Raw genomic sequence first — 7,744 nt, forward strand, 5'->3', positions numbered from 1 at the left:
ATTCTTAAAGTTTTGTTTTAAGGAACTGACCAAAACCTAGAAGAAATATATTTGTCTTCCTAGAGTAATACATGGGTTTCCTTTTCCTAAGTTTTCAGAGCTCAAAGTCAAAATATTTTAGTTAAAGGTCGTGAAAGACAGACTGAGGAGTTCTGAATGAAGGGGACAGAGCTGACAATACATGGGATCCCAAACCAGGTAAAAGGATCCTCCACACATGATCTCCCAAACCGTAAAAGCCCCTGCCACACATACACTGGAATGCTGGATGAAATTTGTGTAGGGCTTGTAACTTAGATAATAATGGTATAAAAGTGTGATTTCCTGATTTTTTTTTCAGCATTGGCGATAAATTCCAGACCGCTTTCATATAGGTAAGCACTCTCTACTGAGGTATACTTCCCCCCTCCCTTCTGAATCTTACAGGATCATCATTAATGCCTGGAATGGCACTTGAAAGCATGAGGGATAATTTATAGCATTGAAGGTCCCTATTTATCAATTCAGGGTCTGGACCGTACCAAGCAAGGGCTTTACTACCAAGAGCCACTTGAGGTCCTAATAGTGAAACTATCTAACACCTTTTTCATATGAACCTGAATCTTAAGCTAGGTAGGGGCAAACACTTACAACCCCAGAATTTTGGAGGTGGGGGAAGGGTCAGAAATTCAAGGTCAATGCTCAATTATGTAGTGAGTTCTAGGTCAAGCTGGACAGTGTCAGATCCTGTCTCAATAAAAACAAAGCAAAACAATAACAACAAAAATTAGAGAGTTGGCCGGGCGATGGTGGCGCACGCCTTTAATCCCAGCACTCGGGAGGCAGAGGCAGGCGGATCTCTGTGAGTTACAGACCAGCCTGATCTACAAGAGCTAGTTCCAGGACAGGCTCCAAAGCCACAGAGAAACCCTGTCTCGAAAAACCAAAAAAAAAAAAAAAAAAAAAAAAAAAAAAAAAAATTAGAGAGTTGGCTCAGTAGTTAAGAGGACATGGCACACACCTTTTTTCCCAGCACTTGGGAGACAGAGGCAGGAGGATTTCTGAGAGTTCAAAGCCAGCCTGGTCTAGAAAGCAACTCCCAGGACAGCCAGGGCTGTTAACATAGAGAAACCCAGTCCAGAAAACAAAGAAGCAAAGAAAAAGCACATAGTGCTCTAGCTATATTCAGTTCCTAAACCCCACACTGTGCAGCTCACAGCCCGTAACCCCAGCTCCCGGGGACCCAGGCTAAAGAGGCTGTATCACATAGGATGAAGAGCCAGGAAAAAGCTAGGGCGAGCTTTTGAAGATTTCCCCAGGTCTGAGGGCAAGGAGTCAGCCCAGTGGAGATCTAGGGAAACAGCATTACAGGCGGAAGGAGGAGCAAGGGCGTGTTTATCAGACAGAAAGGAAGTCAAGGATTCTGAAGCCTACACTAGAGGGGAGAGAAGAGGGGAAGAGAGGATCAGAGTGATGTTGGATGGCTAAATTCTCTCAGCTTCTGCAGCCATGGAGCGAGACATAATCCGATTTGCATTCTAGACTCTGGTTGCAACATAGAAAATAGATTTTAAGTAGAAGATAAATGGGAAAGATATGAAAGAAACATCTAGAAGGGATAGGTTGGACTTAAATCAGATAGAATCTAGCAGGTGGATTGGAGGGAATCAAGAGATACTTTTTTTTTTTTTTTTTAAAGCTAAGGTTTTACTCTGTATTCCTAGCTAGCCTGAAGTTCACTGAGTACTCTAGGCTGGCCTTGTATTCACAGCAGTTTTCCTGTCTCAACCTTGCAAGTTCTGGGATCTCTGGCATGAGAGATATTTAGAGGAAAAAGATCTGGGTCTGGCTGTGTGCTGTGGGGTTCGAGCTCCTGGAAGTTTGGGGTTTCCTGCCTGTAGTGCTTCTACCCTAAGGGGCTACCAGATGGCAGAAACTAGGTACTCACACTTGATGTTATACGGTAATGGCACTAAGTGAGCTTGGCGGGTCTGTCCAGTCCTTTCCACGACCTTGGTTCTCAGAAGCCTGCCCTAGAAAAGCTGTCTCTGAGTTTTAGTGCCACTCTGTGGCCTTAGGAGGTACTATGGGTGATGTAGTCTGTCTTCAGCTGTCTCACTTCGGACTGGGGCTCCTCTCTCCTAATGTTTGTGGGGTGCACACACACAGACACGGGAAGGGGTGTTAATGACATCAATCAGGAAAAGTGACCTGGAACATTATCTGATAGTTCAAATCACCCTTGTTGGGAAGGAACATAAGAGTATATGTACATCTCTGGGCTTGGGGCCCTTCCACGGCCTAGGGGACTGTGCTTCCTGCTCAGACAGCTGCTCTGGAGTTTGGGCACAGGCATTCCATTTAACATGTGCTGGTAGCCTGTTGGCAACATGTGTCGGGCATCGGCTTCACCCTAGCCTTACTCGGCTGGTCTCCAGAGCGGTTGCTTAGGAATGGACTCGCTTTGGCAGCCTGTCCTAGAGTAGCCAGCCGTCACCGTGGAGGCCTGTGCCAGCCCCTCCAGAAAGAGCTGCCCCGCTGCTGGTGACTTGCCCTTTGTGCAGATCATCAGAAAAGAATGCTTCTGCCTGGGTTTGAGAGTCTGCCCTCTGGGAACATCCAGCTCTATCAGGACCGAGGGATCACGGAGCCTACCTGCATCAAGGATCAAGACCCTACTGTGGCCGGGCGGTGGTGGCGCACGCCTTTAATCCCAGCACTTGGAAGGCAGAGGCAGGCGGATCTCTGTGAGTTACAGACCAGCCTGGTCTACAAGAGCTAGTTCCAGGACAGGCTCCAAAACCAGAGAAACCCTGTCTCGAAAAACCAAAAAAAAAAAAAAAGACCCTACTGTGCAATGCTGTGGATGTTTTAACCTAGGTGGCCGTCATGCTTTGGCCAGCCTGTCCACTTCTTCTGCTCCAATATCAGTGACCCACAGTCGGGGCTGCTGTGACTCTTCCACTTCCTCCAGGCCCAAGGGGCCCAAGATGCCAAGGACCACCCCCCCTGGTGGGGCAGAGCTGGCTATTCAAGAGGGAGTGCCAACAGGGGTCAGCCTTGAGCTGCTACCAACCACATCACAGAACGGCCTGCAAACTGGCAAGTGCCTGCACCAAGTGCAGGTGCCCAGGCCGCCATCTTAACTTTTCAATTTTATTTTATGGTTATATTAAACACATGATTCCAAAGCAAAACTCTACAAAGTAGAGTCATCTAGAGATCTCAGTGTCCCCGTTTAATCACACATAAACCATTTTATTAGTTTCTGGTTTACTGCTCCATCAAAAACAAACCGCCTCAAGCTTGCAGCCAAAGATGGCCTTGAGCAGATCTTGACAGCTGTGGGGGCCCACCAGACAGTGTCTCACTAAGTAGCCCAGGTTGTTCTTGAGTCTGAGATTCTTCTGCTTCTCACCCTCCTCTAATGCCGGTACTTCAAGGCTTGCCACACGAGGACTTTATTCTTCTATCACTCTCATTTTAGGAGAGACTAAAAGGCCGTTCCTTGTTGTTTTGAGACGAGACAGGGTTCCGCTATGGCCCTTGACTTGCCTGGAACTCATTACGTAGACTAGGCTGGCCTCCAACTCTTGGAAATCCCTACATCTGCCTCCTGAGTAGTCGGATTAAAAACATGAACCAAGCGTTGTTTCTTCTAAAACAAGAACAATTTATCAGTAAAGACTAAATTATATGCCAGTTGGTGGTAGAGGTGGATGCTTTTAATCCTGGAACTCAGGAAGCAGAGGCAGGGGGATTTCTGAGTTTGAGGACACCGTGGTCTACAGAGCAAGTTCCAGGACAGCCAGGGCTACCCAGAGAAACCCTGTCTTGGGGGGAAAAAAACCCAACCAAACAACAACAAAAACTCTCAATGATCACATTTTATGGAGTCAAACTTTTGATGGTCATATTGTTTCCATTGTAAGGAAAAAAGGTGTGTTGCCTTCTAAGAAGTGATTTTATCTTATTGTCTATATTCTGAGAAGTCCTTAGCCGTGAACTCCCTGAACTTCGATGATGCCACCCCTTCCCCAGTGCTGGAGTGCAGAGTCAGCAGCTCTACCCAGCTGTCTCTCTCTGCCTCTCTCTTTTATTCCTTCCCTCTCTTCTCACCTTCCTTTGACAGAGGACCTCCATATTATCCAGGCTGGTCTCAGACAACTAAAATGTAGCATGGGGGTGGGGAGCAGAAGAATTGTGAGTGCAAGGCCTGCTTGGGCTACCGTAGAAAGTCAAGGTCAGCCTGGGGAATTTAGCAAGATCTTGTTGGAAAATAAAAAGCCACAGCCCCAGCACCAGGAGCCCAAGGCAGGAAGATTGTCAAGAGTGTTAGGCCCTTCAGCCACAGAGTATGACAGTGCTCAAAACAGCACAAGTATTTAAGTGCCCTTGTGGGGGAGAGGGAGGAAAGGCACGCCACGTGGGGAGGAAGTCTGCCCCGAACTGAGTCCTGAATGCAATGTGAGGGGCAAACAGGCAGACAGGGATTTTGAAAGCCCTTCAAGCAATACCAAAGGCAGTGGTTCAAAGACATTTGGGGTCGTCATGAGTTTAGACATTTGAAAATGATTCAGCAGGTGCTAGGCATATAACTCAGTAGCCTAGCATGTAAGAGGTCACTGGGTTCATTCCTAGAACAGAAGGGAAGGAAGAGGAGGAGGAAGGAGGGAAAGAGAAAAGAGAAAAATAAATGAGTTGGTGGCACACATTTGTATTCCCAACAATTGGGAGGCTGAGGCAGAGATTGCTGAAAATTCAAGGACAGCCAGAGCTATAAAGTAATATATATTATATAGTATTCTGTCTCAAAAAGTAAAAATGACCAGAACCTTAAAAGTTAGTTTTAGCCCTGTATTCCTGTAATCCTACCACCGTGAAGGCTGAAACCAAAAGAATTCAAGTTCAAGGTCAGCTTGGACAACTAAGGAGCCAGCTGTCTTTAACAAAGAAACGAGCAAAAGTGAGTAGGGGCTGATGCTGGTGAGATAGCTCAAGGGTTAGGAGCACACATTGCTCTTCCTGAGGACCTGCGAGATCAGTTCCCAGGACCCCCAGCTGCGGGGGATCTCACACCTCTGCACTCTGCAGACACTTGCATTTATGTGCACGTACTCCTCCTACATACACACAATTAAAATAATTAAAATAAATCTTAAAAAATAGATAAGATTACAAATCTTAAAAAGATAAAATTACTAACCCGTTGGTGGTGGCCCAGCCTCCAAGGCAGGTGGATCTCTGTGAGTTCGAGGCCAGCCTGGTCTATAGAGCAAGTTCCAGGGCAGCCAGGGTTACAGAGAGAAACGCTGTCACAGAAAACAAGTCACTCAAAAAAGATTACGTAAGTGTACCAAGTAGCCTATATATGAATTGTATATGAGGAGCCCACAGGCGTTAAGGACTCAACTTCTTGACTCTGTAAACCCAAGGAACTAAGACTGGATCCGACTTCAAAGAGCCTTTGATTTTAAGCCAGGGAAGCGATGGAGGACCTTCCGGAGCCCCAGATGAGAGAAGAGCTTGATACATAGCAAGCCAGCCCGGGAGGCCGAGAGAATGGACATGGGCATTGGCAGAATTCCTGAGGGATTGGAACAGACGGGATTTGGGGACTGTAAACCGGATGTGTGAGAGAGGGAAGAGTCAAGAGTCTCCCCTTTCATGGCCTGTCATGGCGCGTGCAAAAGACCTGGGAAAGAAGAAATGGTTAGTCAAGGGGAGATGTCCTATGGCGCCAACACCAGGGTCTGTGAGCAAGATTCAGGAGCCCTGAATGTGTACAGATGAGAGCTGGAGCTAGGGAACGCTGCAGCCTAAGGAGAGAAGAGAGAAGACAGACCCCTGAATCCAGTTAAGAGCAGGCCTTAGTAGGTGACAGTGGAACACCAGGCCGCTGCTAGCCTTTCGGGGGGCGGGGAACCATTCATTGCTCTCCTTTCAGCTGACTTTCACAAGACTCCGGGAACAGACAGGGACCGGAGGCCGTGGAGTCAAAGGGATGGAGCTGCTTTTGCTGAGTTCAGATGGTGCGGTCTCCTCCGAGGGGAGAGGCTCCAGCCATATTTGGGTTTCCAGGAACATTAGAAAAAAGAAAAAGAAAAAAAATCCTTCCAATAGTGCCATGAGGTGATCCGTGCAGGGCTGTGGCCGGCTGGCCTCGTGGCGCAACGGTAGCGCGTCTGACTCCAGATCAGAAGGTTGCGTGTTCAAATCACGTCGGGGTCATTTATACTTTTTTTTTTCTTCAGTTTCCTTTACTTTTGTCCCAGTGATTTAAAAAAAAAAAATATCTTAAAGAACAAAAAGGAGAGGCTCGGGAACCAAATCTTGACACCGCCCAGTCAGGATATCTCAGTGATCTATTTCTAGTAAGCATTTTTGCGATAATCCAGAAATTCTGGGCAAAGCGGGACTCGAAGCCAGCCAGCCCAAATTGCAGCCTTCGGTGTTCGCTCCATCACTGCTCTGCGAGTGCACGCGGCATTTAGGCCAAGAGTCCTGGAAACGCAGACAGGGGTGGCCTCGGTCTGGAGTGAGGGTTCAGGTCTCAGAGAAGCCAACGCGATTATTGCCCGTGTGGACGAGGTGGCCGAGTGGTTAAGGCGATGGACTGCTAATCCATTGTGCTCTGCACGCGTGGGTTCGAATCCCATCCTCGTCGTCGGTGTAGCTTCTACGGTCTACATTCAGTTTTGTAATCGAGAGACAAATAGTCGTGACAATTTCCGAGTCACTCGGTCTTCACAACACCTTGACTTCTAGTCCTTTCTACTACCTTTTCCAGCAGCACCGAGATCTATTTCCTGGTTGCTCATCTGCCCTATGAGTGACCTGGCCAAGTAGTGAAGGAGTTACCTCATCGGATGGGCGCCGTGGCTTAGTTGGTTAAAGCGCCTGTCTAGTAAACAGGAGATCCTGGGTTCGAATCCCAGCGGTGCCTTTGTTCTTCCCTTTTACGGAAACTAGAAAAGTTCCAACAAACACATCTTGAGACGTGAACACACTTTGAGTCCATCCATTTACGTCTACTTACTGCTCCGCCTCTGGCGTTGCGGTGATTTTGTATCTGGGAGTGGGTTCCAGAACCTCCTTCCAGATCACATTTACGCATTGACCCGCAATCAAATGTCAAAATCACATCATTCCATTCGTGCCTGTTAAAATTGCAAGTTGATAACTATTCACTGCTAGTTTGGATATATACATTTTCTGTCCTCCAAAATGTCTTTAGATTTTCTTGGCTAGACTGGAACATCTATTCCTTTTACATGCCTTTAAAAAGGAGCGTCCTTTGTAGCTGGCCGGTTAGCTCAGTTGGTTAGAGCGTGGTGCTAATAACGCCAAGGTCGCGGGTTCGATCCCCGTACGGGCCAGATTGTACCGTTTCTTTTGAATTTCAAATAATAGGCTGTTTTTGCAATTATTAGATGGAAGTATAGAATTGTTTTCCTTTTATCCCTTTTAACAATGTGGCCTTTTTTTCTCTGCAATTTTAGATAAATGTATGGAATTCTCTCAGTCTTTTCTTATTACTCGTTTTAGTTGGATTCCAAGGTGGTCTTACTAGTTTTAATTATTTTTCTAAAAGAACACTTCATAAAGCAGTATTTCTAATCCTGAAACAGTTTTAACTAAACAAATGTACTGGAATATGTCCAAAATGTGGGATACGGGTATCATTTTTGTTATCTTGGAGATTCGATGATCATAATATGTAGTTCTTTTTTTTTTTTTTTTTTGGTTTTTCGAGACAGGGTTT

The 7,744-nt window shown here is 46.5% G+C and overlaps 4 non-coding genes across 4 annotated transcripts; all 4 read left to right on the forward strand.

Annotated features, from left to right (window-relative positions):
• Positions 1 to 6,138: 6,138 nt before the first annotated feature.
• Positions 6,139 to 6,210, forward strand: Trnaw-cca. The gene has a single exon. It is a non-coding gene; the product is annotated as a tRNA-Trp (tRNA).
• Positions 6,211 to 6,564: 354 nt separating this feature from the next.
• On the forward strand, positions 6,565 to 6,646 carry Trnas-gcu. Its single transcript has one exon. It is a non-coding gene; the product is annotated as a tRNA-Ser (tRNA).
• Positions 6,647 to 6,851: 205 nt separating this feature from the next.
• Trnat-agu lies at positions 6,852 to 6,925 on the forward strand. Its single transcript has one exon. It is a non-coding gene; the product is annotated as a tRNA-Thr (tRNA).
• Positions 6,926 to 7,284: 359 nt separating this feature from the next.
• On the forward strand, positions 7,285 to 7,358 carry Trnai-aau. Its single transcript has one exon. It is a non-coding gene; the product is annotated as a tRNA-Ile (tRNA).
• Positions 7,359 to 7,744: the final 386 nt, after the last annotated feature.

Source organism: Microtus ochrogaster, chromosome 7 (assembly GCF_000317375.1).
Source record: "Microtus ochrogaster isolate Prairie Vole_2 chromosome 7, MicOch1.0, whole genome shotgun sequence".
Classification (NCBI taxonomy): domain Eukaryota; kingdom Metazoa; phylum Chordata; class Mammalia; order Rodentia; family Cricetidae; genus Microtus; species Microtus ochrogaster.